Source organism: Mirounga leonina, unplaced genomic scaffold (genome assembly GCF_011800145.1).
Source record: "Mirounga leonina isolate KUSES-001 unplaced genomic scaffold, KU_Mleo_1.0 Mir_154, whole genome shotgun sequence".
NCBI lineage: Eukaryota > Metazoa > Chordata > Mammalia > Carnivora > Phocidae > Mirounga > Mirounga leonina.
The window spans coordinates 3,516,408-3,526,100 of NW_023270389.1; the positions used below are offsets into that span (position 1 = coordinate 3,516,408).

A 9,693-nucleotide genomic window follows, 5' to 3' on the forward strand; every position below is an offset into this window, starting at 1 on the left:
GGTTTGTACGTATGCAAACAAAGAGTCAGGTCCCTGTGAGTATCACCATCATGCCACCCTGTTCTTTATCTGTTCTAGCTAAGCTTCTCTTAATTCATCAACATCTCTGGTTGTCCCATTCCAGAATCTTCTCACCAATGGTGCCAACCCTGTGATAACCTTATGACCAAAGAAATAACAGGTCCCCATCAGTAGGATTGGTCACCATGAAATAATAAAATAAAAGTAGGTAAGAACAATAGTCTTTAGAGCAGGGAGCGATGTGGAAGTGCGCAAGAGTCAGGGAAGAGATTTTATGCATCATAACTCAGTGTTCTTTGAGTTTTCAGCCATTTCAGCCAGAAGAGACTCACGGGACAAGCTTCTCTGGCTGCACTCTAGCTGCTAGTCCGGCAGCTGCCTTTGAGGCTCAGCCCCGCCCCATCTTCTGAGTCCTTCTAGGCTGATCAAGTCACTGTAGTCCCCTGAGCACCACCACGTTGGGGCGAGGATCAGGGTGCCCTTGGGGTTGACAGAGGGACATGATGAGAACATCTTAGATCCTAGTGGTTTAACACTTGGAACCCTGACCTTCTTGCTACTTTTATAGTTTTCCAAGAATGCTCATTGGCTCTGACAACATAGAGACTCTGATTCGAATGCAGTGGAGATTTAGAGCCCTCTATCTTTAAAATTATATGTTGCTCTGTAGGTGAGTGAGTGCTGAGCAGCTGCAGACGAAGCTGGAGTGCACCCCCGACTTCATCAGAGAGGAGTCTTACCTTCCCTTTTGCAAGGGCGGGAGTAATTTGCAGGGTTCTTGTATGGGTCAAGGTTATCGGCACTAGGCAGATCTGTGCTTCACATACCCGTTTAATCAGCTCTGTCCAGCTTGCCTGGGGCCTCCCCTCAGTTATCAGATCTTTTCCTGGGCCCAGAAACTCCAAGAGATGCTCTATACCCCAAATTCTGGAGTAACCCCAACTGGCAGCATTTACATTCATATCACGTTTACTGTGGATTTTCTGGAGTTCCACCTTCTCAGCTCATTTACCAACAAGGAAAACTATTAAATTTAACATAAAACAATTTCTTTCCCATGGGATAAAGGTCATTATTATTTTATTATTTTAAAATTTTAAATTTTTGTTTCTCCAGAATTAGTTCTCGTTTTAAAATGTCTCTAATTTTTGTCTCTTAAATGGGTTAGAATATTAGGTAATATAATTCAAAAACATAAAGTGATCTTTTTACAATTAACCATATCGATGTTAATTCTTATCACTTCAGATCCTCTAAAGTTATTTGTGCCTTAACTCTATTCAGAATATATATTATTCAAAAAAAAAAATAGAAGATAGCAGGAGGGGAAGAATGAAGGGGGAAAATCAGAGGGGGAGACAAACCATGAGAAATGATGAGCTCTGAAAAACAAACTGAGGGTTCTAGAGGGGAGGGGGGTGGGAGGATGGGTTAGTCTGCTGATGGGTATTAAAGAGGGCACGTTCTGCCTGGAGCACCGGGTGTTATATACAAACAATGAATCATGGAACACTACATCAAAAACTAATGATGTAATGTGTGGTGATTAACATAACATAGTAATAAAAAAAAATTTTAAGAGAAAAAAAAGAATATATATTATTCAAGTTTGCAATCCTGTCATTAAAAAATAGAACTCTTTTTCTCCCTACTATAATCTTCTCTCAGTCTCTCTTACTTATTTTATTATTTTTTTATTTAGTATCACTGCATTGAATAAGAAAAACCAAAACTCATGACATTTGCTTTATACAATGAACCATGTGATTGAGGCGGAAGGAGAGGTGGGGATAATGGTAAGTACACTGGATTTGAAACTGAACCATCTAATTTAAAGGCTTGATTCCTCCATTTAACAACCAGATGAGCATTAGAAATTTGCTTTAATTTTGTTAAGTATATAACGGGGATAGTAGTGACCCATCCACCTATTTCAGAGAATTGTTATATGGCTCACTTTATATTTCAGTTACAAGTCATACATTTTATTCTGAATCATTAATTTTGAAAATCAGAATGTAAAGGGCAGGGATCTGCTATGGGCTAATTCCTCATAAAGCTAAGGCTGTATCTTGTAAAGAATGATCTGAAATGCATCATTTAAGAATCTCACATAAAATTGCTTGATGTTCCCATCCACTAATAATTCTCTTTGAGTACAGCAATGCTGAAGGAAACTATATAAGTCTAAGTCCTCATAAACCTTATAAAAACAGCAGGTTTGGTGCCAGGGCCCCTCAGGGAAAAAAGTGCCAAGTGCCAGGACTGAACGTATTATCTCCTTCATAGCCATGATTAAACTATGCTTATATTTGAGGGACTAGAGTCCCACAATATCAATGAAAGTTCTACTTAACATCTACATGTATGCCAGTCATAGAAATTTAAGTGGATTATCTGTAACCTGGCTTCATTCCACTATTAAAATTGGCTGTACACGCAACTGCAGATAGACCAGATATCTTGCCTTTGCCCATTATCTCCCCTCCCCTGTGCTTCTCTGGTGAATGTGGGAATAGTCTGAGTTTTTTCTATAACTTAATTTTTTTATCATTGTAATTTGTCAAGAAACATAGACTACCTCTATTCTAAAACTTTACTCCTTGAGCAAACTGTCATTGAGCATTTCTATGGACAAAGAACTCCAACAGTCACTGGGAACAGAGAGGTGAACAAAGCAAGATGCCTATTCTCGAGGAGTTATGAAACAGAGGGCCCACTTTTCACATTACATATATAATAAGAATATGCTAATGGTCCCTGTGTTTACAGTTGGCTGCATGCAAAATGCAACAAGCAAACTGATGTAACATTTGATTTTCTCATGAAAACAATGGTTTCTAACAAAAAAGGTGGAAGAATAGTTTGTTATAAGTCACTTGAACCAGAACATTTGTAAATGCATCACTGAAAGATAAGACATTTTCAAGTCTACAACGGAAGTTCCATTATATCATCTTTTCGCCTTTTTGGAAACAAATTAAAAGATAAGACCACACTTGGATCAATTAGTGTTGTAGGATTCAGAGGAATTTTAGTGAAGAGAATTCCAGAACTATTTTTGAGGTAACTTTGGAGAAAATTAGTACTGCTTTATGGTCTTTCAAAAACTGGCCCAGAGATGAGCCTTCTCATTGCGAATGTCATGTGGGTGTAGGCAAGAGGAAGTGACCTGGGGCATTAGGAGAAATGTGAGGACAGCCAGAGTCTTCAAAACAAAAGGAAATGATTTTCTGATCATCTTACTATCTCTTACTATCAAGAGGACAACACCCTGGTAAGATCTGCTATAAATGTCTACCTTCAGGGTGCAAGAACCAATATTTAGTAGACAACTGGGCTCCTGGGTGGCTCAGTCTGTTAAGCATCTGACTTTGGTTCAGGTCATGATCTTAGGGTCCTGGGATCAAGTCCCACATGGGGCTTCCTGCTCAGCAGGAAGTTTGCTTCTCCCTCTCCCTCTGCCCCTCCCCCCACTCATGCTTTTTTTCTCTCTCTCTCTCTCTCTCAAATAAATAGACATTTGATAAATCTTTTCTAAAGTAAAGAATGAATGAATGAATGAGCAAAAATTACTAGAAATGTCAAAAGTTTAATTGCAAACAATTTTTAAAACTCATTCATCCCAAATTACTTTCTGGATGTATCAGCTCCTGGTTTTACTTGGAGTAAGTACTTCCACTACATAGGAAGAAGCTTTTATTCTTCCCAGCAAAAATTCTATCTTGCCATTATTGGGGATGAAAGAAAGTAAGGTATTCCTTAAAAGCAGTCCACTGGGGCACCTGGGTGGCTCAGTTGTTAAGTGTCTGCCTTTGGCTCAGGTCATGATCCCAGGGTCCTGGGATCAAGCCCCATATTGGGTTCCCTCCTGGGCGGGAAGCCTGCTTCTCCCTCTCCCACTCCCCCTACTTGTGTTCCCTCTCTTGCTATGTCTCTCTCTGTCAAATAAATAAATGAAAACTTAAAAAAAAAAAAGTGGTCCACAGTCTGTCCTTAGTTTGTATCAAGAACTCTTCCTAAATTAAATGGGGGTGAAGATCTAAGGGTAAATAACCAATGTAAAGAAACAGTAAAGTTTCTTCAAGTCTCAGAAAAAATATAATTTCTCTTTGAAATTTTTCTTGACTCACCAAAAATAGTTTCTGCCATGATTTTATGAATTTTGTTATTACTTTTTGTATCGTACTTGCATAGGCTTCTCCCCAGTTCTCCTGTGGAAGCTCTTTTCCAGAACCTATCATTGCCTGATATGTAAAAATTATCGGGCCACAATGTAGTAGGTTGGTTCATAATTGTGGATGATAAATCCACAGATCCACAGAAGTAGCAGGCACAGATTGGAACTATGGAGTCATGGATGTTGCCCAGGATGGGGGATATGGCCAGTGTGGACTCTTCTGAGATTCCAAGTATTGGGGGAAAAGTACATTTTCAGGATAAAGTCTACAGCATCCATGTGTTGGTTTACAAACTCTTCTGGAGCTTCCTAGGTGTAATCTGAAACCAGTCCCCATATTCGGAGGGCAATGAGAGACCCAAAAAGAGGCAGGCCACTCCAGATTGGTAGACGGCAGGTTTAATAAGCAAAGGAAACTTGTATATAAGGTTTGTCTTGGGTGACCACAGGATGGGCGGGTCTTCACACCCAATCGCCAGTCTTAAAATTTTATATAGAGGCATTAACGGGTTTCAGTCGTGTATACTGCCCAGATGCTGTGCGCACCACATCACTATGTCAAGACTGTGTCCTTGGAGAAGCCCCTCAAAGGGGGAAAGGCAAGCAGAACCCACGTTCCAAAGACAGGGGCAGGGGTGTGGACTTCCCACCACCCGGATCCAGCTCATGGGTCAACTGATGTCAACTCTGGTCTCAGATTGTGAGCTTCTGCACATCAGAGAATGGGCCTTATACCAGTATCTTCCAACACTTACACTTGCCTCTGCATATAGTGATACAGTTTAAAAGCTTCTTGAAGGAAGAGATGAACTATTTCAATAGCACTAACAAGAACCTCAGGGATGGCCTATGTTGTAGCTCCTGAGCAGCGAGTCCTCCTCCCCTCTCTCTTTTCTCAAGAATATCAGCACGATATTAGGAATATAGCATGGTGGTTAAGAGCATGGCTTCTGAAGTAAAATAGAATGGGGTTCAAATCACAGCCCAGCCTCTTCCTAAATGTAGACAAATCACTTAACTCTTTTAAGTCACAGTTTTCTCACTATATAATAAGAATGATAATAATACCCATCGCTTGAGATTGTTATCGAGTAACATATACACAGGAGACATTTATTACAATGTCTTATATACAGTCCATGCCCAATAAGGAGAAAATTGTATTATTGTTATTATCAATAAATATAATTGCAGCTGTGAATATAAAAATGTTATTTTATTATTAGAAGCAAAACTGTGATTAATAAATGCATCATAGTTGTTGATAAAAGAAATATATCTAAAATTAAGAAGAGTGAGTTAGCTGTTCCTGTGCCCACCAAGTCAGAAGCCACACATTTCCTTAATCCTATGCATTTACTAAGGGCATGGTTAGAAAGTAATGTATGAATGTCGACACACCGTGAACTTTTTTTTTCTGTTTCCTTTGCTTTTGTTTTTTCTCTCAGCTTGGAATTGTCTGTGGTCAACACACACATACACACACACACACACAGGCTACCTAGTAAAATTCCATTCACAATCTGAAGTAGGGTGGGTTTAATCATAGGTTTTTAAGCAGAGTAATAAAGTGATCAGATCTAAGTTTCAGTAAATAACTCAGCCTCAGTTGGGAGAGCAGCTTGAAGGTAGAAAAGTATGGATGTAAGAGAGATAGTTTTAGCTATATGAAGTTGTAGGGACATTGATAATATCTAGGAAAGGATTATATAATTCAAAAAGTGGAGAGAACAGTTAAGAAAAGTGTGTAACCCTTTCCCCTGCTGGAGATTCATGTGTATCAGTTCTCTAACAATATTGCACTTGGGAAGGTACAGTTAAAATAACTAGTCAGTCAATCAGTGAAGTAATTCTGTTTCTCATTTCTCTGGAAGAACATGAGAAATAGATGCACTACTTAAACCCAGCAACACTACTTGTCTCCCTTTTCCTCTATTCCCTCATTTTCCCTCATTTTCTTCTATCAAGTATATGTTGAAGACTTTCCTTCTCAGGATGTTTCCACCCACAACCTATGGGTTTTCTCTCATTTACCTTCCCTTCTCTATCTAAGATCTTTTTTTTAAAAAATTTTTTTATTGTTATGTTCATCACCATACATTACATCATTAGTTTTCGATGGAGAGTTCCATGATTCATTGTTTGTATATAACACCCAGTGCTCCATGCAGAACATGCCCTCTTTAATACCCACAACCAGGCTGACCCATCCTCCCGCCCCCCTCCCCTCTAGAACCCTCAGTTTGTTTTTCAGAGTCCATCGTCTCTCATGGTTCGTCTACCCCTCCGATTTCCCCCCCTTCATTCTTCCCCTCCTGCTATCTTCTTCTTTTTTTTCTTAACATATATTGCATTATTTGTTTCAGAGGTACAGGTCTGTGATTCAACAGTCTTGCACAATTCACAGCACTCACCATAGCACATACCCTCCCCAGTGTCTATCACCCAGCCACCCCATCCCTCCCACCCCAGCCCCCACTCCAGCAACCCTCAGTTTGTTTCTTGAGATTAAGAATTCCTCATATCAGTGAGGTCATATTCTAAGATCTTTATTAGATAGTATTAGCCTCTTCTTATCAGCCCTTTTCCCTAACTCCTGTCTTTCCATCTGGTATCATAACATTTAGGCATGAGGATGAGGGCATGGCTGTGGTACAGTCATAGAATAATGAGGCTGACAACCATAGGATTTGTGTGGTGGGCTAGGGATGGGGAAAATCTAGCATTTACATTGTAGTAAGCTTTATCATGTCCTAACTGGGGTGTGAGCCCTGGAGAAAATCACCCTTTATGAAGCATATATAAGAAGAGTCAGCAAGAGAAAGAGCCCTCAAACAAAATAGGACAAGAAAAGTAAAGTATCCTCAAAGCCAAGGGAAAAGAGAAGAGTTGTTCAATACTGTTGACCAGCCAGCTGAAACATTCAGAATTCAGTGTGGCCGTATTGGTTTACTCATCTGATGGGGATTTATTGATGTTGTTGCTTAATTCACACAGTATCCTTAATTACATTGAAAACAGATTAAGTTTTTCTATTTATTATGAAAAAAAATACTGGTTCACTGATGGTTATATTGCTTTATTTTTTTAAGGCCAAGTTTTAAATTTTGTTTTTGCATTTACAATATTATTCAATGATCTTCTTGGCCTAAGATTCTTTGCCATAGTCTTTAACTACCACACAATTGCAGCCAATGACTTTGTCAGGTTTCCTCCTCTGTCAATTTTACAGGGGTCTACCCATGGTCTTAGTTTCTTATAGTCACCAATAAAAATGAAGTTGATTTGGTCTTGAGCACAATGGCCTATACTCATTTCACACATTACAGTTGGTCACCAGCACACAAGGATGGCCTTGGGCTCATTATTGACCCAGACATAGGACTCATGTGCAAATGGAGCAGGTGAGTCATAAGAGAACCTGCTGAAATATGTCTATACAGCTATTTATCAATAATGAATACTGGGTGTTATTCACAACTGATAAATTATTGAACACTACCTCTGAAACTAAGTATGTACTGTATGTTGACTAATTGAATTTAAATAAAAAATAATGATTACTTAATTCAGGAATTAAGATTTTCATTTTTCAACTATATCCATTGGTGGTACCATGGAGAGAACTTAGTCTTATGAAGATGATTTTTCAATTACCATCTTACAAACAAATACTTTGACTACATTAAAATGAAATGTTGACCCAGATCATTTCCACAGTATAAATTTATCTTGACTAAGCTGAGTGGCAGAAAGCTTATTTAAAAAAGTCAGATCTAACCATATGTTAGGTTGGATAAAGAGTGAAAGAAACTATTAAATTTAGTGAATTTTGTTTCTTGGTAACCTCTGGAAGACCAGTTTCAGTAAAAGGCTGATGGGAAAAGACAGATCACAGAGAGTTATGAATGAAAAGTCACCAGCAACTATGTAGACTTCCAATAATTAGATCTTACTTGAAGTCCTTGGTCTTATGAAAAAAGATTTTAGCTTGACCCCAATGTTTTTTTATAGCTTCCTTTATTTCTTTATTCCTCAGACTATAGATTATGGGGTTGAAGAAGGGGGGAAAAACTGCGAAGGCCAGAGCAATGACTGTATCCCAAAATGAGTAGGTGGCAGAGAAGCAAAGGTACATGAGGGCCACACTGCCGAAGAAGAGTAGAAAGACAGTGAGATGGGAAATGCATGTGGAAAATGCCTTGCGTCAGCCTTCAGCTGACCGAATACGTAGAATTACAGCCACAATACTAACATAGGACATGAAAATGAGCATCACGGCTGTAATAATCTCCACTGAATGGACAACATCCACTACCTGAATCATGACGATGGCTAGTGGGTCTGTGCAGGCCAAGAGTAGCACAGGGAGGAAGTCAGAAGATATACTCAAGGTGATTTGAGCCACAAAATGGCAGTGTGGAGATCCAGGCAATCTCAGGGAGGGGTGTGATGAAACCACAAACACAGCAACTGAAAGTCAGTTGGGCACACAGCCTAGGGGTCATGATAGTGGGATAATGAAGAGGGCTACAGATGGCCTGGTAGCAGTCAAATGCCATAGCTGTCAAGAGACAAACCTCGCTGATGCCAGTGGAATGGAAGAAATACATCTGCAGGAGACAACCATTTAAGGAAATGCTCTTTTTTTCACTCAGCAGGCTGGTGAACATCTTGGTATGGTCGATGTGGTGTACCAGATCTCCAGGAAAGAAAGGGTGCTGATGAAGAAGCACATGGGAGTGTGGAGGTGAACATTCAGCTGGACCACTGTGATGATGACCAGGTTTCCAAAGACAATGAAAGTGTAAATGAAGAGCAGTGAAACAAACAGGTGACAGAACATTCCCAGGAATAAGGGAAAGCAGAGAAGATGAGCTCCTGAGTGGTGCTTTGATTGGGGCTCTCCATTTTCTAGTTGAAAAAAGGACTTCCAACTCCCAGTGCACTCAACCTTGTAGGAGATGCCTACTATTGGTCAGAGAGTAAATGTGATTACCAAATGCCAACTCTGTGTAGATCCTTGTACTGAGGATGTGGAGGAAGACAAAGGAAGAAGGAAGTAGTCCATACTCCATAGATGTTTACAACTAAAGTTATAGTATGGGAAAATCTCCAGTCAGAAAGCACAGTCAATATTTTAGACCAATGATTCTCTAATTTTTGCATGCTTCAGAACCATATGGAGGGCTGTTAAAACTCAGATTGCTAGTCCCTATCCTGAGAGTTTCTAATTCAGTAGACCTGGGATAAGGCCAAACAATTCGCATGCCTAACACACTTCTAGGCGATTCTAATCCTACTGGTTAGGGGGACCCCATTTAAAAACCATTGTGTTTAGACAAAGAAAGAACTAGACAAGGCAGTAAAGGAACAGCAAGGTGATATTTTTTTCCTGTATTCAGGTCTTACTGATTCCCTAACAACCTCCCCACAATGGTTTCAAAATTCTTTCCTCAAGCTCCCAGTTCCTCATCTGATTCTTGGCATAT

At 39.6% G+C, this 9,693-nt stretch overlaps 1 pseudogene; it reads right to left on the reverse strand.

Annotated features, from left to right (window-relative positions):
• Positions 1-8,146: 8,146 nt before the first annotated feature.
• On the reverse strand, positions 8,147-9,112 carry LOC118013622 (annotated as a pseudogene).
• Positions 9,113-9,693: the final 581 nt, after the last annotated feature.